Source organism: Plectrocnemia conspersa, unplaced genomic scaffold (genome assembly GCF_051122295.1).
Source record: "Plectrocnemia conspersa isolate PC_06_02 unplaced genomic scaffold, ASM5112229v1 ptg000005l, whole genome shotgun sequence".
Lineage (NCBI taxonomy): Eukaryota > Metazoa > Arthropoda > Insecta > Trichoptera > Polycentropodidae > Plectrocnemia > Plectrocnemia conspersa.
This window is the reverse complement of record NW_028277169.1, coordinates 29,616,817-29,643,270: the sequence shown is the minus strand read 5'-3', so window position 1 is coordinate 29,643,270 and position 26,454 is coordinate 29,616,817. Positions and strand designations below refer to the sequence as shown.

The 26,454-nt window shown below is 31.8% G+C and overlaps 1 protein-coding gene and 1 long non-coding RNA gene across 5 annotated transcripts in view; both read right to left on the bottom strand.

Annotated features, from left to right (window-relative positions):
* sm (heterogeneous nuclear ribonucleoprotein L) overlaps positions 1–26,454 on the bottom strand; it is a 407,921-nt gene that overhangs the window by 190,109 nt on the left and 191,358 nt on the right. The window lies entirely within an intron of this gene.
* On the bottom strand, positions 1,351–6,603 carry LOC148235402 (uncharacterized). The gene is made up of 2 exons (XR_015809503.1): positions 4,233–6,603; positions 1,351–3,984 (listed from the first exon to the last, which is right to left on the bottom strand). It is a non-coding gene; the product is annotated as an uncharacterized LOC148235402 (long non-coding RNA).

Below are 26,454 nucleotides of genomic sequence, written 5' to 3'. Positions count from 1 at the left end.
TAATCTGGGAATTTCCTGCTTTTATGCCATCTCGTGTGTCGAGACTTTATTTTTTAAATTTATTAGCTCAATCTGATTTTCTACTGAAAAAACAACTTAAAATATTTGTAGTTCTGAAATCAGAAATTCAAGAAAAAATAAATAATCAACTCATTGGTTTAATACAGTTTTTACAAAAGTCCGAACATGTTGCCAGTGAAAATAATTTTCGAAGTTGCTCTCAAAAAATATATTTTAATAATGATGAAGATTTACTAGAACTACTTTTTTTCTAATTTATATAGTCTTTAATCGGATACTAAAATAAGTAATGAAGAAAATACCGAAAAAAACTTTATTATGACGTTGACAATCGAATAAAAATAAAATAAACAAAACATCCGGTAAAAATATGTAGCCGAAGAAATAAATTTTAAATTTTACAACCAACCAGAGAATGCACTGAAAATTTGAATATTATATATAAATATTTGCTCACAATTAAGCCAACATCAACGGAAAACGAGCGAGTATTCTCAACGGCAGGATTCACTACGAAAATTATATTATATGACTTTCTATATTGTCTCTAAATGGTATTATTTTTACAAAAACTTTTTCTGCCAAGCAAAAATAAAGATGTGTCCTAATTTTTAAAACATATTTTTAACGGAAAACGAGCGAGTATTCTTAACGGCAAGATTCATTACAAAAATTAGAAACAAACTATCTGATTTGTTCTAAAACGCCTTATTCTTCCTAAAAACATATTTTGCTAAGCAAAAATATGTGTCTGAATTTTTATAATACAATTTTTCATTGCTGTTTTGTATAAATAATTATAATTGCATTTTTTGTAGTTGTAAATAATAAATAATTACAACATTTTTTTTTAAATAAATTATTATGAATAATATTATTATATTTTATACACATGTAAGATAAGCAAAAAAAAAAGGCTAGATTCCCGGGACATCAAGACCTTACAAGTGGCTTTTAACAACGAATGAGTTATTTTTCGTAACATGCGGGTTTGACGTCGACTATAAATATGTACATATATTAATCGTGCAATATACCCAGTCTTGCATAATAACCACAAAATTTCAAAAACATTTATTAATCACTCATTGGCGCAGCGATAAAAATTCATACCCTTGAATCAAGACACGCCAAAAACAATACATTTGTCCTTGTCGTGAAGACTCCTTGTCGTGAAGACCCCGGTGATTTCTGATGACCGTAATAGCTACTCTACACACAAGGGAAGACCATATTTTTATAATAAATAATAATTATAAGAAAAAATATGTTTTTTATTTTTTTTTTTTAATAAATTAATTTGTATGTTTTTTAAACACACAATGTACATTTTCTTTCAAAAAAATCTCGATTTCTGGGAATTTCCGGGACTTGAATTTTGTAGTGTTGCTTCCAGGGATTTTATACAAAAAGAGAATACAGAGGCAAAATAAAACGAGTGAAATCGTATTTTTGGAACATCCAAGAATTTGTTCACAATAACCACACAAGAGATTCTCACAATAGCCCTACGCAGACTTTTGAAAGCCATTATTGCCAATTCTACAAAATCAAAAAGCAACCTTCACTTATGAGGTTTGAGACATATGGATATAACTTATACTCATAACCTCGATAGCCGTTCAGTATTGTTGTATGTGTGCACTGTAATTATCGGATGATCGCTCACAAGTGGCCACCCGTAAGTTATACATACGCAAGATGAACAGGAGATGGAATTGAACGTATAAATGACTTCACCACTGCAAATATTCGATGCAATGAAGTACATTAGTATTAGATTTAAATAAAAAAACAAGGATACAGATATTTTTAATTTCATACTTGTTGTGTACATAATGTTGTTTCTTTAATATCAATTCTCAAAACATTACGTAGATTCAAGCCACTCTTGTTTTCAATTAAAAAGCCCCCTTCTATGAACTTTTATATCAAAGAAACATATCTATATTACGTTTAGGGGGTGTTACTTTTTTATTAAAATTTATCCGTGCGATAAGTTTGCGGACGGTTGCGGAAACGTTGTGTGTTTTGACAGCCGCCCAAGCCAGGCCTTCTCATGCAATATTTATGAGGCTGAGTTTATTAAGTCAAATTGACCGAAACGGAGTGATCGGGGCATGAAGCTCTTGCGGGGTGAAAACGCAATTTGAACGAAAGCGCTAATCAAGATATAGAAAGAGCGGCAAAAGCACAGTCATAAATATGGGGCGCCGCTAACGACTCGTCAGCGATACGGGATGGGTTTTAATATAGCAGTTATATTATTCAGTAATTCTATATCACCTTTTTAACGGACCGTTTCAAATGTTGATCGATGGGCGAGACCCTGGATTACATTAGGCGTTGTGTGAATATCGCAGTAAAAATTGTAACGCAATATATATGTACTTATATATATTAGGGTAAGGGCGCGGTGAGTGTGCAGAGATGTTCGGTAATTTGTGAGGAAATTAGAGGAACAAAAGGGGGCATTAATTTTCGGTTCCCTACAAAATGACGGTCTTAATGGATAATGCCTAATGACATCCCTCAGGAGCGCCGTGACGTAATAATATAATCCTGAAAATTTGTCACAATCGAGCGCCTGGAATTCGATTCCGTATTCCGTTCGGGAAACTCTTATGTTGATGTTAAATATAGTTTAGATTAAAATCAGACGCGAGTCGCTTGCTGATATTATAATGTGTGTGCTGAAACTCGTAGTGCCTTACCATTCTCTGCAACAATTTTCACAGATAACGACGGCAGATCGGAATTGGATTATCGGATTTGCAGGAGTTCTTCCCTAATAAGAAATTGCTGAAAGGCACACCGCTTTCCGAAATTGGGGAGAAAAAATCAATTAGAGAAAAATAAATGCTATTGAATCGCCCCTTTAAAGTTGAGACGTGTGTACTTGTGGAGCGAAAATTGAGATGGAAATTGCTTAAGACGACACCAACGCAAGACATAATTACAGCGACGAGCTAATAAATTAACTACTTGAAACATGTATATGTTGTACATACACACCTGTAGAATACATTCTAAGAAGCTACTTATAGACACGTATTTCTATTCGAGATATGCGCCGCTTCAGACATTTAACAAAACTTCCCTTGATTGTAAAATCGTCTAGTATGTGTGTTTACGATACGAGTTTAGACGGTACCAGAGCGGAAAACTTTCTAGGGCATAAATCGACAGCCTAAGACCTCTATATATCTTTACCCGTTCGGTTCCGGCCGCTATCTTTAGAAAAATTCGATAAAACACCTACGGTTCAAACTAGAACAATTGTTTGCGTATCTAGGAACGCATAAATAAATCCAATATTATTCGAAGCAATATAAAAAACTATTTAATAATAAGTTTTGGTACAGAATATAAGAAACTGCTACTTAAGAAAACTTGCAATCAATTCATAGTATATGAAATATTAAAATAAAATAATACATACTAGACCAGACCCTCTTATAATAAATATTAAATAGACTGCCAACGTTTTAACACTATAGAATCCAATCTCGAACTGAAATTGTAATTTCACGGTCACGGGATCCCGAGACTGGTCTTGGGATCGGTAAATCGCATTTAGATACATTCATTTATATTTGTACATATGTTTTGAGGCTATAGAGGTGTAACTGCAGCCAAAAATAGATACCAAAAAAGCTGCTTTGAAACAGCTTTGGCGAATCGTATATGAGAATGTTAACGCGCCAATTGCATCACTTTTTGGATAGCTGCTTAGGTAAAACCCTTTTTTTATCGCGCATCCTTTCCACACAAGAGAATTTTTTTTAATGCATATGATGGGTGATTAACAATCACGAGCGAAAATGATAATATTAAAAATAGCTTAATCTTAAGATCTCTCTTCCCATTATTGTTCTTACTTTTAAACGTGTTTATTTCTCTGTTCATTTGTTCAAAATGGTCGTTAGAATGACCTTTAAATTATAACGAATTGTGAATTGTCTAAATTATAACGTCATGTAATTGCTGTTTACAATTAATCATAATAACAGATAACGTTTCAAGTGGCTCTGAAATTTCTAACGTATTTTTACATGTACTTTAAATAATCATTACATAAGATTTCATTGTTTCCCTAATAATTTCACGAGTTTTTACTAAAACATAATATGATGATCATGGGTATAGAATGAATTGGGATCAGGTAAATATTTCAATGCATCAGTTAAATCTGTTCGCATGTTTTCTACAATCCATATGTTTTTTTAAAGTAATTATGATTTCTTCACAGATTTAAGCTCGATCAATTGCTGGAATGAGCATTTCAAAATTAAATCGGCTAAGCACAAGTTGGACAGCTGATTTTCAAAGTTTCAAAACTTTTATAAATTATACCAGTTTAAATCAAGTTTTTTTTCCTAATTACATAAATCTAACAGAATTTTTATTTACCTAGTTTTAAAAATGTAAATAGCTTCAGCATACTAGAATAACTATACCATCACTACAGCCTAAAATAATAGAAAGTTTTTTATAGAAGAATATTATTTTAAGTGGGTAATATTTTTAATATTGTCACGAATTTTCCCTTTATTTATTGTATCAATAAATATTGTTGTACTACGAATTATTAAAAATATATAATTTTTTTTTAACATATATTACAATGCTGTTTCATTACTCAAACATAAATACAGTGCTTTTCCAAGCGTTTCTTCAATAATTTATACATGTCAGTGTAATTATTTTTACGATATCGAAATTATTATAAATATACATATTGCCAATTTTCGCATTCATACAAAATTTTACAAGCTATAGAAACAATTATTTTAAGCCCGCAAAAAAGCGTGAACGGACTCTAGAATCTGGATTACGTCTGCACATTGAATGAATCGTGATTTGTTCCGAAATCAAAATTCCTCGATAATAGTTAGAATGTCAAAAGTACTTTTCAGTAATTTGAATAAACCCTAAACTAAAAAAGTGGCACTGGAATACAAGAATAGATAATAACCAAATAATTGTCAGTTTATCAACTGAATTACTTCTCTAATCATAATTGAAAGGATTAACGCATATCATCATAAAAGAGAGCCAATTTTTTTCGAGATAAAAGCACTTTTTAACGTTGAAAAAAATGGGTTTTTACGTTTAAAAAAGAAACATCGTTTTGAGACCACTTAACGAATTATATACGCACTATAAATCTTAAAGTTTTAAGAATAATTGTCTTGAGTTTAAGTTTCAATTTTCCTTATCGGCCAACAGAAATTTATATTCGTAGAAATTCGCCACCATTCTTGTTGGTCGTCCCATTGAAAAGGGGCGGACTACAGAGTCTACCATGGAGTGGCTAGGAGAATAAGTACTGGGACTCTGGCACCCAGGAATCACTTCGGACAGTTCTTCAACACTTCGTTTCACATGAACTGACTATCCATATCAGAGTTCAAGGAACACAAACTTAAAGAAACTGCCGTTTATCTATTCTCATTCACTGGTGCAGCTCGACATTCGGAATCCGGAGCGACCCACTCCGGAGACGCCCACTGTACGAAATAAACACCCCCGAATATAATAAAGAAATTTCAAGAACCATCTCTCAACATTTTTTGATTAAGATACAGTATTTAGTTATTTGGGAATTCAAAATTATAGATCCGGATTTAAGAAGGCTGTGAGCTCAAATTTCAAAAAGGAAACACGAATAACCGACAAATTGTTACAGTAAAACGCGTTTCTCATAACAAAGCATATTAGAAGATTTTTCGCAGACGTTGTTTACGTATAGAGAGAATCTCCACTTGCTCTCAAAAGTGTTTCAGAGCTCTTTAGTGGAAGTTTATTTAGCTATAATGTTCCCATCGAGATCGTATGAATATTTTAATGGTGAATTAGATCGAAAAAATTACATAATATGGCATTTTTTGACATGAAAAGGCAGATAATTTACGGAAGCCCGTATGAATCAAAATAATTGTAAATTATTGGCATACGAAAAGAAGAGCAGAAGGCTCTTATTGGATTATTGAGGCTGACAATCGACCGCGTAATAGATTAGAATTAATCCAGTTAAATCTGTATTTTTTTTAATATCCCACGACAAACTAAATCAAAATCTTTTTCAAAAATAGTATAAATAATGTATATTTTTATTCCTACATCAACGAGTGAAGATGTGTTTAACAAGAAATTAATCTTTACCATAGTAGTGGGGCAAACAAACGTTCGGCAGAAGGGATAATAAAGTGGGACCTAAAGATGTCAAAGAGCTACATAAGATGTGGCCTTCAGAAAAGTTAGAATGTGGTCAGAAATGCCTAGACTGAATATTGAAAGATAACGAAAAAGTAATTTGATTTTACAAATATTATTTTTATATATTATAAAATTGAACAATAAAATAAATTTGAATTAATTACAATGATAAAAGAATCATTAAGTATTATAATAGGATGCTCCACTATTTTAGCTAAGGCTGTTCGTATGATTTATATCTTTTAAAACTGTTTCAATATAGAGTATATCTTTGACCACTGACCGCGTGGCGCATCTACATCAATTTACAGACATGAAAAAAATTGGCGCCCCGCTCAAAAACGTCAAAAACGGAATCCCTGGTATGACATGATGACAAACCAGGACTTAGCGTCTTGGCAGAGACTTCGATCCGACGGTTGTTATTCTTTTTTATTCCCCTGTGCACATTTTTTGTCTCTCTCGCTCACTCGTCATTTTCATCTCTGTGATGATGATAAAACACAGCATATTTTCCTCTGTGTTCCGCGGCTTCGTTATTGCCGCTTCATTTGCCGCGCTGGCTTGATATATTGCCAACGATCCAGAACTAATATTCACTTATAAAAACATATAGCGAATACAAACCGGCCATGCCCGATAATTTATTTCAGTCCATGCAAAACGCTCAGCCGATCGGTCGTCGCTCTCTTGAACTTGAGAGGGAAGAAGAGATGGATACAGATCGGGAACATTGTCTAGAGTGTGTCTGCTGCGGATCCAATAAATCAACGGACGGTTTTCGGTTAATTAAAACGGCGGCGCCATCAATTTCGCGTTTGTATCGGATCGCGTCCGATATCGAGGGAACGGAAAAATGAATTTTCCATTAGCCGAGCGAACTTTGCCTTGCAAGCGTTAAATTAAAGTTCGATACGCGCGCGTACGCTAAAACGCACGCCCGGTGCTTGTAACGTAAACGATTTAATTCGAAAGTTCGTTTTGGAATATTGAAAGGTTGGCTCGTTTTGATGTATTGGCAAATGCCAAGATTTATGATACTATTTACATCCAACACTAACTCAAAATTACACGAGGGGAGTAGACACCAATACGAATATTCGAATACCGAATATAACCGCCCGTTCTTTAACTATTCATAATTAAAAATATTTGTCTAACTATTCCGCAAATATTCGTCTATATATATAGTAGAATATTTTGAAATGTTGTGTATTATTTTTTAAGTAGTCATTTTTTTTCGATACACCGCTTCTTTATTTATACAGCACAACTTTATTATTTTGCGAAATTTATTTTCTTGTATTAATATTATTTATACCAGAAATGATCAAAATGCCTGCACTACACTCTCTGAAATTTGTCCGAACGGAACTTACAACTGAAGTCGGCCGAGATCTACGACTTCGAGTAAGCGACCTCACTGTCGCAAATTTCATATATCGACTTCTGTCACGTACAGTCGGCATATTTGCGCGCGATCGAAAAATGTGCCAAATAATCGCAATTTTTAAATTGTCATATTATTAAAATTACGCTACTGATAATTATAAAAGTTTGTGTGGGCACTCACCAATACAATATCAGTGAAAACTTTTCGGTCGTAAATATTCAATTTACGCAAAATCTTTGTCGGTTTTTGCAAAATGCCATAAGACATAAAAATGATACCACTTTTTATATGAAAAAAAATATAATAACGATATATGTTAAAAGAATATACTATCAAAAATATAATTAATCCCTTTTGGTGCTCTAAAATATTCAAAGAAGTCAGTAAGAGTTTGTTGAAGTCCCCGATAAGTATGTGGTATTATAACTTGACCACGTAATTTTATATGATTTCAATTATTTAATTTTATATGAAAAAAACATAATAACGATACCTGTTAGAAGAATATACTATCAAAAATATAATTAATCCCTTTTGGTGCCCTAAAATATGCAAAGATGTCAGTTAGATTCTCCGATAAGCATGTAGTATTATAACTTGACCACGTGACTACGATGCAGCGCTCGACATGCGTGTTGACCATAGGACGCCTACGCGCATACTGAAATTGAACTGAGTTACTCGTTCTATCTCAGTTTGCGAAAAAACATATCATTATCTCTCTCACTGTCGTCACTTTACACGCGAGAGAGCGAAAAAGGAAGTATCTCACCGTTCACGCTCGAAAGAGCAGCTCCGACTTCGGTTCTTTTGCCGACAATGTTCGGAAGCGCTCGAAGCTGGCCAAATCGAGTGAATTACCCCTGCTTTACATCCCGTTCTCGGTAACCTCGGACAACTTCCGAAAGATTTTAGAGCGGGCAGAACCGAACTCGACCAAAGTAACCCACTATATTCTCCGTCCATAGCCAACATTGGCCAATTTCTAAAGAGTGTAGTGCAGGTATAACAAATAATAGCCAACAAAAAATAATAATAAAAAAAATACTTTATAATAGTCGAAATTCCATAAATTACTCATATTTTCAACTTAATGTTGTGCCGCTGTGGACTTCTTCAACATCTCAAATGAATAAAATGAACTAAATTAATTAATTATGATAATATTTTTTTAAGCCCCGAGTTCTAGTCTTTTTGGCAGCATATATAATTGAAACAGAACTTTGTGTTGAAGTTGGAGACACTTTATACTCAATTACAGTGTTTATATTATTCATAGTTCAAAAAAACAATTTTCTTAAATTATTTTAATTTTTTGAAATTATCTAAAGAGCGTATTATAGTAATATGTCACGAAAGTACATATCTTAAAAAATGGGACTGAAATAAAAAGTCGTGTTCATTATTATAACCAAAAAGGAGCATAAATTGATAAAAAAATCTTAAAAGATTGGTTAAAAAACAAATAGATCCTTGAAGTAAGATTTTTTAAAAGTAAAGGTTTGCCACATAAAATAGCAGTTTTAATATATAATGCTCCTTCTCATCCAAATGAAAGCATATTGAAAACAAACGACGGTCGTATAGTTGCAAATTTTACACGTTTAACCCATGGAGTAAGGTTTTATAGATATCATCAATGAAACGACTCAAAACTTTTGTTGAGAAAGATGATAGCTTGTGACTTGAAATAGCACAATCTTGATCAAAAGTAAAGCCAGTAACACAGTATACTTAAGAGATATACATATAATTAAGTGATATATCTGATTAATAATTATAAAAAGCTTTGCAAATATCTTTAATAAATGATTATATATTTTAATTCCTTTTTTTTATTTTTGTAAAATATAGGTATTATTCCTTTTTATTATATACATAGGGAACGCACATATTTTTTATAATTAAAAAATATATACATGCATACCAAAATAGTAAAAGATGATTGTTTATATAAAAAACAGTTTTCGCATATATAAATCAAAATCAGCTGGGATTAAAATGGTTAAACAGAATAGTAACAATTACATTAGTCACAATTTGGAATTGACTAATGATGAAACTTTACTAGACTACACCGAGATTCTTAAAAGCAAATGAGAATCACAAATTTTTGTTAAAAATATTAAAAAAAAATAAAAACAGTTATTTTAAATACACTATACATATTTGAAAACCAAATACAAATTGATTATCCGTGCCGTTTTCCTCAGCATTAGCCCAGATAATCGAAAGTATACTGTAGTAGTTATAAATTAGCTAAATTGACAGCTGCATTCAGAGCAGGTAGTTAAAAAAGAGACAGGGTTTTCCGATTAATACACTAATAAAACATCGTTTAAAAATACAAGTTTTATGACCGACTCTAGAATACAGGATTTAAAACATTCCGTATTGACATTTTCAAACATTTTTTGGTCAATAAAAATTAAGAATGACAGAATCAATGACTCGAAATAATTAGGTAATTGTGTATTTGGCATGCTAAATGAAACAGGAGGCAATGTTTTAATGTAATTGTTATACAAATCCTACGTCAAGATATTGTTAATCGATAGTATACATTATTATTAAATTAAAATAAATTGTTTTGATACCTTTTATCGTTTTTTTACAGCTTAATATAAAGTGTGTATCTGTATCCTTTATTCAAATGTATTTTTTGAAAATATTCGAATAATTTGTCGTTTACTATTCGAATCGCTGAAAATAACGAATATTTGGAAACCCTAGAGTAGATAATTTTTCTAAATTGATATGCAGGAAATTTACAGAGGAATTACTAAAGGCTCATTTTTATTAAATAATCAGCAATCAAACATGAATATAAAGAAAATTTTGATAATATTATAAATCATCCATTACGATGATCCACAAGTGGTATGAACTCTTTAAGCATATACAAGATTCTTTACAAAACAAACAAGGCCTGTTGATGCCACTACAACATAAATAGTACAAAATAGAGGAATTTATACAAGAAACAACTTGTAAAAATCACAAAGGGCTTTGAACATATTAATCATTCTTCACGAACATATTTTAATTACAAAAAATACTAAGAATGCTCACCCTGCTTCTTAAACAGCACCGCGTCGCTGTCATTAGTGATTTTATAAATGAGTCAAACAAATCTGGACGATTTATTTTGCTTAATATATACTCTCTTACCTTAACCTATTAGTATATATAAAAAAATTAGTAATGTCAGCATATTCTTTTAGTTAAACGATAAGTATTGATTCTTTATATGCTTTAGTTTCCTAATAATGAACCCATGATTCATACAATAATACAATCAACCGATAATTTAGGTATTCAATCTGAAATTTTATTAGACGTTCAAAACAACAATAAAATCAATAATAATTTGCAAACAAATTTTAACACAAACGGAGCCACGTCAAGAAACTACAATCTGTCCCTTCGATTAATAATAATGTTTATTGTGAAAGTACTACCTATAAAGTAGGTGCTTTTGAAGGCAATGTTCCGCTCCTTTTTTTTCTTGTATATGTATTTAAAAGGGCTATAGGAACTTATACCTTAAATGCATCTCAAACAACTGATTATTTAAGGCCGATTTTTACTTTTTTTTATAGCCAGATTAGGCCTCTCAAGGAGAACGGACCCCGGGAATTTGTCTTGGCCGGCCTGAGTGTGAACCGTATTTATAAAATCTACGAAAATAAGCTAGCAAAGAATACAAATTGGGGTAAATATTCTGCCAATAAATTATATACATATAATCTATAAAGAAGCCAGAAAGCTGTGTTATGCAAGTTGCAAACAAATTACTATCCGCTAAGTGAAAACGTCTTGGATGCTATGATTAAATTTATGTAGGTATGATTTTTTTTTAATTAAAAGATCCAAAAAGTGTAATCGTGTCAAGATATAAATTATTTGTTTAATTTAATTAACCACCCCTACATTATTTTCGACCCTCGTACTAGAAATGTTTCAGTAGGTTTGGCGCTATATAAATAAATCATTTTATGGTTATGCAATTGCGTCAAGATAAAAAAAAACCGTATGTTTCGGTGTTATTTTTTTTGCAAAAATAGATAAACGTTTATTCGGCATGAACTTTTGATTACAATTGCAGTTGTATAATTCTCCCTTATTTCTTACGACGCCGACTCTACCCTAAAAAAAGTTTAATTTACTTAACGAATCAATGAGACAACGAGACAAAGTAACTCAATAAAAAAACCAGTTTATTTTCAAAACTAGTCTGGAAGAAGATGAGCACTAAACTTTCAAAGAACTTGCGATTAGAATCTGCAGTTTAAGCTGAAAATAACTTTGAAAGTTTACTAAAGAAAACGACTGCGCATGGCGAGATATAATAATGAATACTAATATATAATACATAAGTTCGGGGTGATAATACATTTTCCATACTTTCGCAGAACGGCGAACGGATAACGCGCCGTTACAAAAACGACTAAGTAATAGCATCCCCATTCGTAACCGGATAGAGCTCGCGAGCGCGAAACAAAATCTCATTTCGACGGTGATCGTGGTTGCCATAGTTACTCTTCGGTACAGAACGCAAGTTCTTAGCCGTCTTAAACCCATAAACATAATTAGACTACGTATTTCCCGAGCACGCATTAGACTCTAATTGCGAAACAAGAAATGAAAAGGAAGCACCAATAATTTTATTTTTCTACGTCACAAACAAACAACGGTACCGAGAGCATCGTTAAATTATTCCATAAACCAAACGCTACGGAGCTCGATAACGGAATGATTGCTATGCCGAAGAAAAACATTCTCTCTTATGATATCCGTGCCAAGTGAAAACGGAAAAAGACGGAGAAGAGCGAACACTTTTAATGATCGGTCGAATAGCTATAGGGGCGACATAAAAGCTTGTTTCTCGAGAGATAACATAATGTTATTGAATGTTGACGTTCGGAGAACGTTATTAGAGTGGCGGGCGTTGAAACGGAATTATTAAATGATAATATTTTCATTGAGCGTTTACAAACTTATATCTTGAATGAAGCAAAAAAACTGTTTTGACAGCACGAGCGTCCAAATAACAAAGGAGCATAAAACGTAATAGCAATTAGCTAAAAAAATGATGCACGACATTTCTGTGATGAAGATAATTTAGCACAGGAGCATAAAATAATTATCGTCTAACTCAAAGCAATTTCCTTCCGGTAATTAGCGTTATAGACGGCAAAAAATGTATAATTTCAACGACGGAAACACTCATTCCGATAGATTTCGGCTTGGATTAATTGGCCATAAAAAATGTTCAATGGTTATAAAAGAAGCATTCAGCTTTCATTAATATACACTTGTAGAAAATGAAAGTACTTTTTAAAGAAACATTAAATTATATGTCACAAATTACAGATATTTAAATTTATTACAACAAATTATTTTAATAAGATTTTTTATTAATGAAGAATGTTTCAATCTCAAACAGAATATGCAACGTCAATTTAATCTCAACCTTAGCTTTTTAGTTTTGGTAATGTAAAGCTTATAAAAATGTGTTTTGAATTTGTAAAGAAGTTAAAACAGAGTGCAAGATAGCAACGCACGAGCGTGTTCCGAAATAAAATCTAGAGCTTTCAAATAGTAAACGATAAAATATTCAAAAACATTCGTAAAATACAGTATAAATATCAAAAGCAGGTTTACACAAACTCATGTTATAAAAAATAAATAAAAAGTATAAATGCTATTTATTTTTATTTAAAAAAATAATAGAGCATTGAGTGTTTTAAGCTTTAAATCCGTACAAAATTGAATTTTATTAATATTTTCTGCCAAAAAAAATACATCTCGGTTTACTCAAAAAATATTACCAAAATAAATTATTTTTGACAGAATATAAATAAAACTTTACTCGTATTGATTTAAAAGAGTCATTAAGAAAGTCCACAGCTACACAATATTAATTCGTAGGGATGCGCTATTTTTGAAATTTCGGCTATTACAAAGTGTTTTTTTTTTATCTGTTTATCTGTTATTATGACCATGGTTGTTATAAATAACATAAAGATAAGAAAATAAATTTCGATAAACAAAAAAGGACCAAATTGAACTGTAGATAATACAGAAAAAAAAACGACAGTAAACCATGACTTAAAAAATAAAACAACTGTACTTTTAGAGTAGATTTTTTGTGCTTTGAAGATTAAAAAATGTTATATTTAATTACAAATAAAAACGAATAGTTTGACCAAAATTCGAATAGCGAATAGTTAAAACTGGCAAATACATATGGTACTCGAATATTCGTGTGTTTCAAAGATAAACTTACATGGATATTTTAAAATAAGACTTAAAACACTTTTATTTGTTTAATAAAGGTTCTACTATTAAGGAATATTTTACGATATTAGGATTTAATTTTATTAGTAACAACTAATGTGTTGCATTAAATTTAAAGTGTTTGACTACTAGAATTTAAATCATATTATAGAAATAAAGAATACTGATTCTGCATATCTAAAGAATGATTTGGCTCTTACAGATTTAAATACGTATCTGTAAATCAACAGCATATAATAAAAATTAGTGATTTATTTCTGTGTCTATGTCATTAATTTATTGTAAATCTTTCATTGTAACGAAGTGCACACAATCAAAAACTACTAAGTAGTGAGACATTTGTAAATCAGTGATTATTGTATTAGTTATAAACTATAATTACAATTTTAATCAATAGATGTCACTATGCGCGATTTAATTAAAATATTCATTACGAAATTTATCCATAAGATTAGGAAAATCTAGGATTTAAATTATACATATATAATAATCATTAATTTCGATCTCCTATACATAATGAAAATTGAAATACATTATTTGCTAAATAAAAAAAAATGTAATCTATAAACAATTAATTCGACCCATTTTAACATATGCATGTCCGGCGTGAAGTAACACCAGTAATAATGAAGGGCATGCTGCTATTGCGGCTCTTAAACCAGTAATACTATTTTTTCTAAATTACAAGTCATTCAAAACAAGACTATAAAATAATATCTAATACACTATTTTCTACTAATCTTAAAAAAATGCAGATTAAACTTCAAATGCCAACAATTAAAACACTCGTTTTCATACTAAAAAATATTATAAAAATATCTCGCAAAATCAAACTAATCTCGTGTGACTACGATAAAAACAACATTAAATTGAAATACAAGCATAAAATACCAAAGAATATATTGCTTTAGGTTTAAAGACTAAAAACAACATATTAATAATTCCCGTTCTCTAATGAAATAAAATGTACTCAAATTGTCACAAAATTTATACTTTTTTTGGTTTGTTTCCTGTGTTTTTGTATATTTTTTCGCTAAAATTGTAAAAGGATTTTTTTATTTTAAATTATAAACATGAAATTGTTATAAGCTAATAACATGTATATTATATATAATAAGTATGTCTGTAAAATTATTTATGTATAATTAATTATAAAGTAATTTTTTGGCCGGTTTTTATAAATAGCGTATTACAGACTACACTATTCCGATCTTAAGGATTTTTACTAAACATTGAACAGATTAATTGTACAGATTTCGCTAAGGCATGTTTTCTGATATATGAAACCAATTATTTTCGAAACGCGTATTAATTATAATTGCACCTAAGTTAATTTCCTGCGGATGCCGAAAGACATTTTTGGCGAAACGTCGAAAAACTATATATGTATACATAAAAATAATCGTAAATATTAATTCAAATTTAAAACTCCAATTTAACTCAAAATTTAATCTATTTAGAAATAAAAATTATTTGGTATTTGGGTCGCAAGTTATTCTAGTAACCGATAATTGTTAAAAATAATTTAATATAATATTTTTTTACATATATTTGCGATTTTTTTAGAAAAATATGACGTGAAAAAAATATCGTAAGTTTCAGGCTTTTATTAAAATGTCAACATATATATTTTTACGTATAAGCGCCATAAACAAGTGTTGATTTACGTTAAGAAGTTTCCCGCTTAAGTAAAACTGAAATAATCAAATACGCTACGTTGGAATTTCAAACGAGGAAAAAACAAGTGGTTCTTTCATTACGAAAATGCGAAGTCATTCATTTCCTTGTCGCAATGAGATTGTTTTAAACGAAAACGAAGATAAGACCAGTCTGTCTTATCTTCAGATTTGGCAACGTTCATATATGCTCTGTTTAGATGACACAGAAAAGATGTACATATCAAATGTATATTTTAAGACATTCGCTACTGTTTTGAGACACAGTCGATCGTTTTACAAAATTATTTTTACATTGTATTCATATACAAAAAAGAGCTGCATACTTTCAGTAATACAATGAGAAAAAATAAACAAGATATAAATCCCTCGCCATTGAAAGCGACGAAAGAACCGCTATCGCGCCCGGGAGAGGTCGTCCTGATCCGCTCCACCTTTTATTCTCGAAAACACTTAAAAGAGTTCATTAGCATTCATTACTTTCGCGGAGTTTTCATTCGCAAATTTCATCTTCGATAGATGCCGACCGGGATGGATTCTGAAACATTTTTCTTTTGTTGCCTGCACCCTTTTGTTCTCGTCGCTCTTTTCATCAAGAACAACAACAATGTAAACCGCAAACGGAATTTTAGGCCAGATTCTTGGCGGGTCTTTAGACGCTATGATTTATCGTCGTTTTTCCGTAATATTAATAATAATATTTATTTAAATAATTAATGAGAAGTCAAGGCTCGCGATCGTGTCAGGGACAATTATATATATATATCAATTTTATAATCGATATAGTGGGTACATAATCAGGTTAATTAAGATATATTTTTAAACATAATGAGAGGCGATATATGAAAAATATATGTTGAGAGTCTAATAACCTAAGCACTTATGTATAGTAAATATTATAATCAAGCACGGAATCGAATCGTTTCAATGGTCGCGTTGTATTAAAATACCTTGATAGTACATACATACGCAAACGGCGCGTTCGTTATTGCGATAAATTGACGATGAAATCGAAAGCTCACCTGAAACAAACAAAAAACAACGATATAGTAAATGTGTACAAGTAAAGTTTTCGGACGGAATAAATGTAGCGAAACCCATTTTGCGACTTCGCAAAACGGAAACTTTTTAAAAACAACAATCGGACAAAGTGCTAGTAAATTTTTTGGTGGATCGCTTCGAGTTCGATAAAACAGCGACTAATCTCGCATTAAGCCCCATTTTCCGTATATTGTATAGCTATTGTGTAGAAAGACGATCCCTCAATTGTGCGAAGGAAAACATATCGGTCTATTGAAAGGTGATATGAATCACGCTTGTGTCTTGTGTTTCCTTTCATCGATGAAAAACATATTAAATCTTACGAGCACGCTATATTAAAATACCGTTAATATATTTGGGTGCGAATGAAAATGAATAAAAAAATAATACTCTCAATATCTATTGTAAGAATCTTACAGCTGAAAACACATTTCCACACGCTGTCAACAAGCGCAATTTTAACATATCAAATGCAATTTCCTTGGGAAATATCGTGCAACATTTTATGTCGCTGCTTCCTTTCCCTTAGTCAAATAATATCAGTAGAAGTGGTACAGCTTAGCATTTTCTTATCTTATCTTTTGTCGGACGTGAGCAGGCGTATGAGAAATATGTTATGGAAAATTGTGTTTTTATGTCAATTTCGTAATCCTTACTAGAATATCTACAATACACTCATATAAATATATATTATTTTTTCAATAAGGTTTTCTATAATGAAATATAATAAATACGCAAAACATTTATAATAGTTTATTGCAATTAATATGTTAATGTTCCGCAGCATTTCTAGTTCTTCTGCCATAAGTTGGAGGAATTCAATTTCCGTAATTGTATTTACCAAATTAATTTTAAGCATAGTACACCCATACCTCGCTATACGGCCGCTCTTTATACGGTCTTTCGCTATAACGGCCCTCTTCAATTAAGGCACGTTTTCGATTTACGGCCCAAATTGTTTCGCTATAACGGCAAAAAAACTTTTTTTCAATGTCGATTTTTGTAAAAAATTTAAAAATAGATTTAATTTGCATAATTTTAAAATGAAAGGTGAAGCAGCTAACGCCGATGAGGCCGCATCTAAGGAATATCCCAACATTTTAAAGAGGATTATTAAAAGAGGTGGTCATAAACCTGAACAAGTGCTTAACGTAGACGAAACAGGGCTTTATTGGAAGCGAATGCCTGATTGCATGTACATTTCAAAAACCGAAAAATCTGCGCCTGGTTATAAGGTGTCTAAAGAACGATTAACTTTGCTACTTGGTGAAAATGCCGCGGGTGATTTTAAGCTAAAACCACTTTTAATATATTTGTCCGAAAATCCATGGCCTCTTAAAGGACTAAATAAAAATCAATTACCCGTCATATGGAGATCCAACAAGAAAGCTTGGCTGACTAAAGCTACTTTAGAGGATTAGTTCAAAAATCACTTTTGCACAGAAGTGAAAAAATATTTGCGAGACAATAACTTAAGCAACAAGGCTTTGCTAATTTTGGATAATGCACCAGGGCATCCTACTAATTTATCCGAACTATCTGAATATGTCATGATTGAGTACCTTCCGAAAAATACAACAGCTCTGATCCAACCAATGGATCAGGGTGCAATAGCCACTTTTAAGGCATATTACCTACGCCGAACTTTCCGACAACTTATAAGGGAAACCGATGGTAAATCTTCAATTAAAACATTTTGGAAAAACTATAACATCAAGGATGCTGTTGACAGCATCAGTGAATCATGGAAGTAATTAAAATTAACAACAATGAACCATGTTTGGAAAAAAATATGGCCAGAATGTGTAAAAAGTACTGATGCAGAAGTTAATTGCCTTCCTGAAATTAGGCAAAACATTTTGGATCTAGCACATGATCTCGGCTTTGAAGGTTTGAACGAACGTGATGTGCTTAATCTACTTGAAGCTGATACGGAACCCCTTTTGTATTAGGAACTCATTCAGTTGCAAGCAGAACCGGCATTTGATGAAGAGACAGAGCCTGTTGTATTCAAATCATCAAATACATCAAAAAAATTGTCAAAAGCTTTTTCCTATTTCGAACAAGGAATAAACATCCTCCTTGAAAACGATCCTGACGTCGAACGTAGCGCTAAAGTTTCTCGAGGAATTAACTCAGCCATTAGCTGTTATTAATCACTGAAGAACGAAAGAGACAAAAAGGCAAGACAAACAACGTTGGACAATTTTTTTAAGCCAAGCCTATCCTTACCAGCGAAAAATGAGAACGACAGTGATCTTCAGGTTACCATTTCTTCATCTTCTTTAGATTAAAGCCATTTTAAAATAAATTATGTATGTATTCATACACATATTTTATGTAACATGAAGTTGTTTCATTTTTGGTTATGGATTATTGTTGGTTTTTGGAGTCTGTTATTATTTTATGTTCAAATGTATGTACTTTTTGTGTATGTATTTTTTATTTAAATGAAATAAAAAGAATGCATTTTAAATGATAAACCATGCTACATATTTAACAAATTTGGAACCGATCCAATTGAATTTGTATGAATTTGTATTAGAATAATTGATTCGTTATACGGCTTTTCGCTTTGCGGCCTAGTTTCGTGGAACGTATCTAGGCCGTAAAGCGATGTATGGGTGTATTTAATTACAGAAAAGTCTCTACTTTTAAGATTAATTATTGATTTAAAGCCCATATCTCCAGACCATATAGGAGAAATGTTTAATCAAGGAGATAAAATACTACTATAATACTTTAAAAATATTAAGGTACATCTAGAGACAAAATATGGATGCCACTTATCAAAAGGGATACGATTAACCAAATACATTCATTTAACGATCACATTACTATTCAATATTATAAAAACAACAATTTATTAATAACACACTTGTTGTTGATATTTTTTTCTCAAAATAATAAATTTATAATTAATTCGTGCAATTTTAACACAACAAACAATTTAAATAAATAACATCTTGTTATAAGCTGAAAACAGAACTAAATAGTAAAATGATATTATATAATAGTTAATCATATTCATCCTGCTTCAGTGGAAATATTGACTAATTATCATGGATTCCCGTTGCTTGTCATTCATGATTTAGCAAGAACAAAATAAAACTGAATTTAAATTCACAAAAAAAATGTCGTTGTGTATAGAATGAGGACAAAGGAGTCAATAAGATTAACCTTCAACTCTTCATCGTCCGACATTTTTAGGAAAATGTGAGATCCATTCTTTTAAAATATACAGTTCCTCAGTAGTTCTTTGCACATAAGACTTATGACTTTAACATCATCAACCCTTTTTATCTCCTGTGATGTGAAAAAAAATTAAGAGATTGCTTCGTCAGGAACATTCTAAGAAGTCCATAAAACCAATTGCCTTATCGGCTTGATCAAAGCGCGAGTGCTTTGATTAGATATTTGAGTAGATAAAAAAGTCGGTGGCAATATAACGCCTAAAGATTGATGAATATGTACGATTATAATACGCTGAAACATATATAAGCCTGAAATTTCGCAGATTTTGCATGTAAAATATATTCTTAAAACATACTAATATAAAAAGTAGTAAAATAAGTCAAAGCAGTAAATCGTTGAGAATTACTAAAAAAAAATCTATAATTTACTAGAAAATAAAAAATAAATAATTATAGAAAAATGCGTAAAATTAACTCAATTCCAGGTGTATAATAACAAATTAACGAATGTGTATAAATTAGCTCATTACTTAAAGGGTTAAGTAACTCTAAAAAAATTACTATCTGAGAAATCGAACTTGCTTAACTTCTGCTCAATTCAATTCATGACAAACTTTGTCAAATGCTTTTTAAAAGTCAGTATTGACTATGGCTTCTAAATCTAATTAAATTTTACAATTTAAAAACCGTAAAACAGGTTTTAATCGTCTTGAAAAAATTAGGAATTAATATAAAAAATATTTTTTTCGTATATTTTAAAATTTTATGTTTTTATTAAAAAAAAATCAATATTCATGGTGAAATAACCAGAAATAGATAACAAAATGCACGAAAAAATATGTAGTATATTTGAGAATATACATATATTATTTTTACAAAATACAAAATAAATTATAAATTGTGAAAATTTTAAAATAAAATACTTTATAGTACAATAAAATAGATTAAATCAAACTTATTGACAAGATAATGTTATATATTTGCGGGTACTCGATGAAAATCGGTATTTATGGGGTTGTCAGACGGACGACTGACCGTATGGTTTGAAGTAATTAGTAGGAATGCTCACGAACAAAGGACATTCCCCTATTTATATGATTATGCTAATTAGATTTAAGAAAATGTGTGTCTGTCGTCTTAGTGTATAAACAGACTTGCTAGATCAAAACTAGTATGAAACTTCATTGATCTTATTAAAACAAAAAGTTGTAATATATAACAATATTTAACAAGAAATACAAATGGATGATTATTTTATACACAGCCAAAATATGAAAGAAATGTATTAAAAATAATATATCACAAAAATATCACGAACAATTAAACGATTTTTTAACTTGAAAGGAAATACATTTTGTATAAATACTGAATGTATTTCGAAAGAATTAGTATTCAGTATTTCTAATCTCCAACATAATTAAAATGGTACTTGACGGTCATAGAATATTGACCCTAACCAGCTGACTACTTATCAGGTATTGGCCAAACATTTCACAGCAAAAAAAATTGAAACAATTTTTCTAAGGTAGTAAATCGCTTAGGAACTAATTAATCGATTATATGCGTTGTTTATAATTTTTGAGAAAAATCATAATCTTTATATATTTTTAGAATAATCATATCAAAAACGGTTAACCAAGTCAGAAAAGCCGGTTTTCATTTTATAAATGTCGGTTTTAACCGATTGGAAAACCCTAGGACTACATCGACCTAGTTTGTAGAAGCAAAGGATTTTGTCAATTTTTCTAAATTACAAGTCGTTCAAAACAAAGCTTTAAAAATAATATTTAATACGCCTTTTTATATTATTTTAAATACAAACAATTAAATAATACTATGATTTTCATACTAGAAAATACTATAAAAATATCTCGCGAAACATAACCTAACCTAACCCACTAATCTCGTGTATCGGTGACTATGATAAAAACAGCATTAAATTTAAATATAAGCATATTGCTTTAGAGACTAAAAACAACTTATCAATAATTCCAGTTCTCTTGGGAAATCACTAAAATCATTTATTTTATTGGTGGTTTTTTTTCTGTATTTTAATTTTTTATTCGCTTAAAGAGATTTGTATTTTTATATTTAAATTATAACCACAAACGTTTTGTAAACATGAAAAAGGATATATACCAGTAGCATGTATATTATATATAATTAATATGTCTGTAATATTATTAAAAATAAACGTATAACAACAAAAAAGGGATTTTGTCACCGGCTTAGGAAAGCACAAGAGGTTAGTGACCATGGAACGACGTTAACGAAACCCGCGTTGTTGCACATATTGTACACAAATGTACAAATTGTTCGTGAGTTTTAATATAAAATAACGCGCAAAATATACACAGCCTCTTTTAATCCATCGTTTTGAAGTATTTATACTGCTTATTACATGTATTAAAAGCGGTATTTTTTACAAGGTACGAAAAAAAGACGTAACCTATTTATAAAACGCATTTTTATTACTTATGCGCTTTTTCTATACTTCATAACCCATTTTTCCATTTGACGCTTGAAATCTAGAGCAACCTGAGAGCAATAGAGAAAACTCTCGCGCCTATAAGTATACTCTCGGATTGATCGACACTCGTGCAGCAGAATCGGCATCTTCAGAATAGCAAAACGCCCCAAATCGACAGAAACACTAGTAAGCATAGTAACAAAGCGGTGCTGTAAGACAACTCCGAAAATAACCGAATTGGCCATGTGAAAGAATTGGGTTACGACGACGAAGCCCGTGTCGGAAAACGATCGATTCGAGACACGACGGGAATATGTTGTACAGGGCAACGTGTCGCTGGAACAAAAGCATCGAACGAAAGATCAACGGTCCCGAAATAGTGTATCGGGACGTCCTGGGCGAGCGTCGAGACGTCGCTAACCAGAATCATGGGATATAAAATAAAAGTTAAAGAACTTTATCGAAACACATAAAATCTTACTATAATACAATTCTTGGATTCTTTTGATGAGAAGCATTAGGCCATAAAACATAAATCACGTTGTTCGGACAGTAGTTTTTGCTTAAACCCCCGCGGACGGAGGTTGCGAATATTTTAGGGACACGCCAAAGAATAATGCGCTCGGTGGCAAACGAGGCGCAAGACAGTTGCTAGATCGTTTGATGTTTTATGTCTCATATGATCCGATGCATATTCGTCCATTGTCCGAGCAATCCGTCACTTTTCCGGGACGCGTCCGCAAGCCGTTATTCGACCACATAATTAGACGACAACTAGGAAGCGAGTGACAGAGAGAGCGTTTCTAATTTCGTAGCGTTCGATGATGATGAACAAAAGTTCTATTTGGAGACGGCACATTATATAGATTTAGTGCGAAAACTAAGCGCGCAAACAACGCGCCGAGGAAAAAAACACATAGATAAAACAAAGGGGAACATGTGCTAGCCGCTGTTGTAACGACTTCCCATTACCATACATCATCTGGCGGACAGGACAGTTGTTGGAGACGCGATTCAGAAATATATCATCGGTGCCGGTCGATGATGAACCACCGGCAGTAATTTGCTGCCGCGAGAATAGACTGAAATATTGTTTAGCGCAAAGATTCAGAACGCGGGTGCATGTGTTGAACAAGACATGACAACAAACAGAGCGACGTTCAAAATCAATCATAAAGCTAAAAGTACTCCCTCAACCGTTACAGTTAAATCTTTACCCGTTGTTTCAGGATATATTCTGGTAATGACGTTCTTTGAAAGACGACGAAGAAGTACGACTACACCGGTAGATACGCAGTTGTTTATTTATCGATCGAATCAAGAAAATAAGTGAATGTGACTTTATTTGAATTAGCACTTGTCTCTTAAATAAAAATATTCAAATATTTGAATACTATTTTGAATTCAATATATTCGAATAATTAAAAACAAAAATTGGGTTGCTTCTTATGCGTAACAACGAAGTACATAATAAAAAACACTAAATAAATTGTGAAGCACCAAACTTAAATTTAAGTCTGTAAATCTATTAAAAAGTCTACAAAAACCCGAGTGTGATATTTGATCTATACTATAATTATATTTTTGTGCCATCTACTATCGGAAGTTAGCAATTTTGATTTTGTTTACCGCTGCACGGATTTCAGTGAAATTGCACCCAAACAATTCTCTCAAATTGCATAACTCTGGATAATGAAATGGTTTAGTTTATATTTTGATCATTTCATAATATGGCCGAGATAGTCAAGACTTCTTATCTTGATTTTTCGCAGCACATCTCGTTATTCAATTATTTACACTGGTTAACAACAATTATGACCCATAACATTTAACAGTTATTGAACTCAAAATGGAAGTCTAATATTAAGAAATAGAACAGATTTCAAAACATTTTTAAATTTCCGTATTTTTTATTCTGAATTGCATACTTAATTGCAAATATCTCCGGTTCTAGTTAGTCGATTGTATTTTTTATTAAATTAAATGTAATTTATTTTTTTATCAAGCGTTTATACAGCACGTTCCAGTAATATAAAATAAACAACTGTATATTAAAATCGGTTGTAAAATATAGAAGTCATAAGCACTTGAGAAATTCAGTTTAACTTATTTTCAATTTGTATGCATTTAATTACCAGCTTAATTTGGATTCAGTGCGCGATTTTACATAATATATCAAATGTCATAGGTCAGATATTATTTTGAAATTTCTAAGCTAGCACTATTGATTTAAAGACCATGCCTCCACTTTGTATAGAAAAATGGCGTAAATATTACAACGAACCATGCACATTTTTATCTAACAGCTTAGATTACAATTAGAGAATAGAGGTCTCATTTTGAGAAATGTACTCTTGCTATATTTATATATGATAAGCCCATGCACTTAAGTATTTATACTTATCGAATTTTAATATTGATTCATTATTGATGGTTATGCTTGCAATACACTCTCTGTAAATTGAACACGGCAGGCGTAATGACGTACGTACGGCGGCTGCTTTCACGTACAGCTGGCATATTTGCGCGCGATCGAAAAATGTGCCAAATAATCGCAATTTTTAAATTGTCATATCATTAAAATTACGCTACTGATAATTATAATAGTTTGTGTAAGCACTCACCAATACAATATCAGTGAAAACTTTTCGGTCGTAAATATTCAATTTACGCAGCTTTTGCAAAATGCCATAAGGCATAAAAATGATACTTCAATATACGAACACATTTGTGACTATTCTAGAATTTGTCGCCATCGATTCTAAATATGAATTCGTTATGGTGTGACATTTATTTAAACCGATCTAGGAAAATACATAACGATATTCGACACGATTTTTTTTAATAAAATCAAATACCACTAATTATTTTTAATTATTTAATTTTATATGAAAAAAAATATAATAACGATATCTGTTAGAAGAATATACTATCAAAAATATAATTAATTTGGTGCCTTAAAATATTCAAAGAAGTCAGTAAGTGTCTGTTGAAGTCCCCGATAAGCATGTGATATTATAAATTGACCACGTGACCACAATGCGGCGGTCGACGTGCGTATTAACCATAGGACGCCTACGCGCATACTGAAATTGAACCGAACTACTCGTTCTATCTCAGTTTGCGAAAAACCATATCATTATCTCTCTCACTCTCGTCACTTAACACGCGGGAGAGCGAAAGGGGAAGTATCTCACCGCTCGCACTCGAAAGAGCAGCTCCGACTTCGGTCCGTTTGCCGACAATGTTCGGAAGCGCTCGAAGCTGGCCAAGTCGACTGAATTACCCCCACATTACCTCCCGTTCTCAGTAACCTCGGACAACTTCCGAGAGATTTTAGACCAAACTCGACCAAAGTAACCCACTATATTCTCCGTTTTTGACCAACCTTGGCCAACTTCCAGAGAGTGTAGTGCAGGCATTACGTTTGGTGTAGTCGTACGTATGTAAGTCATTTTTTATGCAATTTTAAGGTTTGAGAAACCTAAGTGTGTGACTTCGTAGCCAGTGCGAGTTTTTATTATATTATATTACTATTGCGACAGATGATAAATGGCGGGATGTTTTCTCCGAGCGGTGGTGGAAAATCTGGCGCAGAGATGATGCACCAAGGAGGTTCTCAAAGGTCTTGTAGATGGTGTAGCGACAATATAGCAGAAGATGATCCCTCTTTGCTACGGTGGTACTCATATGGAGGAGTTCCTCTCAAGTTGTGAGTCTTCGAGTGACTGCTTGTGATTCAGAACTACAAAGCTTGCTTACCAATCACAATAATGCAGACAATAAATGTACTCGTTTCTTAGAACAGCGAAATAGGTATACACTATGATGGGTATTGTCCAAGGTCGTACACTACAACAATAATCCTGTGGATTCAGTGATTTATTTTTTCGCAACAAAGAAATATTCTTTAAACGACGGAGAATATTTACAGTAAGAACACTTGCGTGTTATTTATGTGATTTTTTGGTCGTAACGAGGGCTATTCTGTGCTCCCAATATTGTTTCCTTGCTGATAAATGATAATTTTAGCTTAAAAATAATTCCCCACACAATTAATAATTTAGTTTTACTTGTGTTTGAAGGTCGCTAGCATTATCTGCAAGTATTACCGTATCATCCGCAAATCTAATA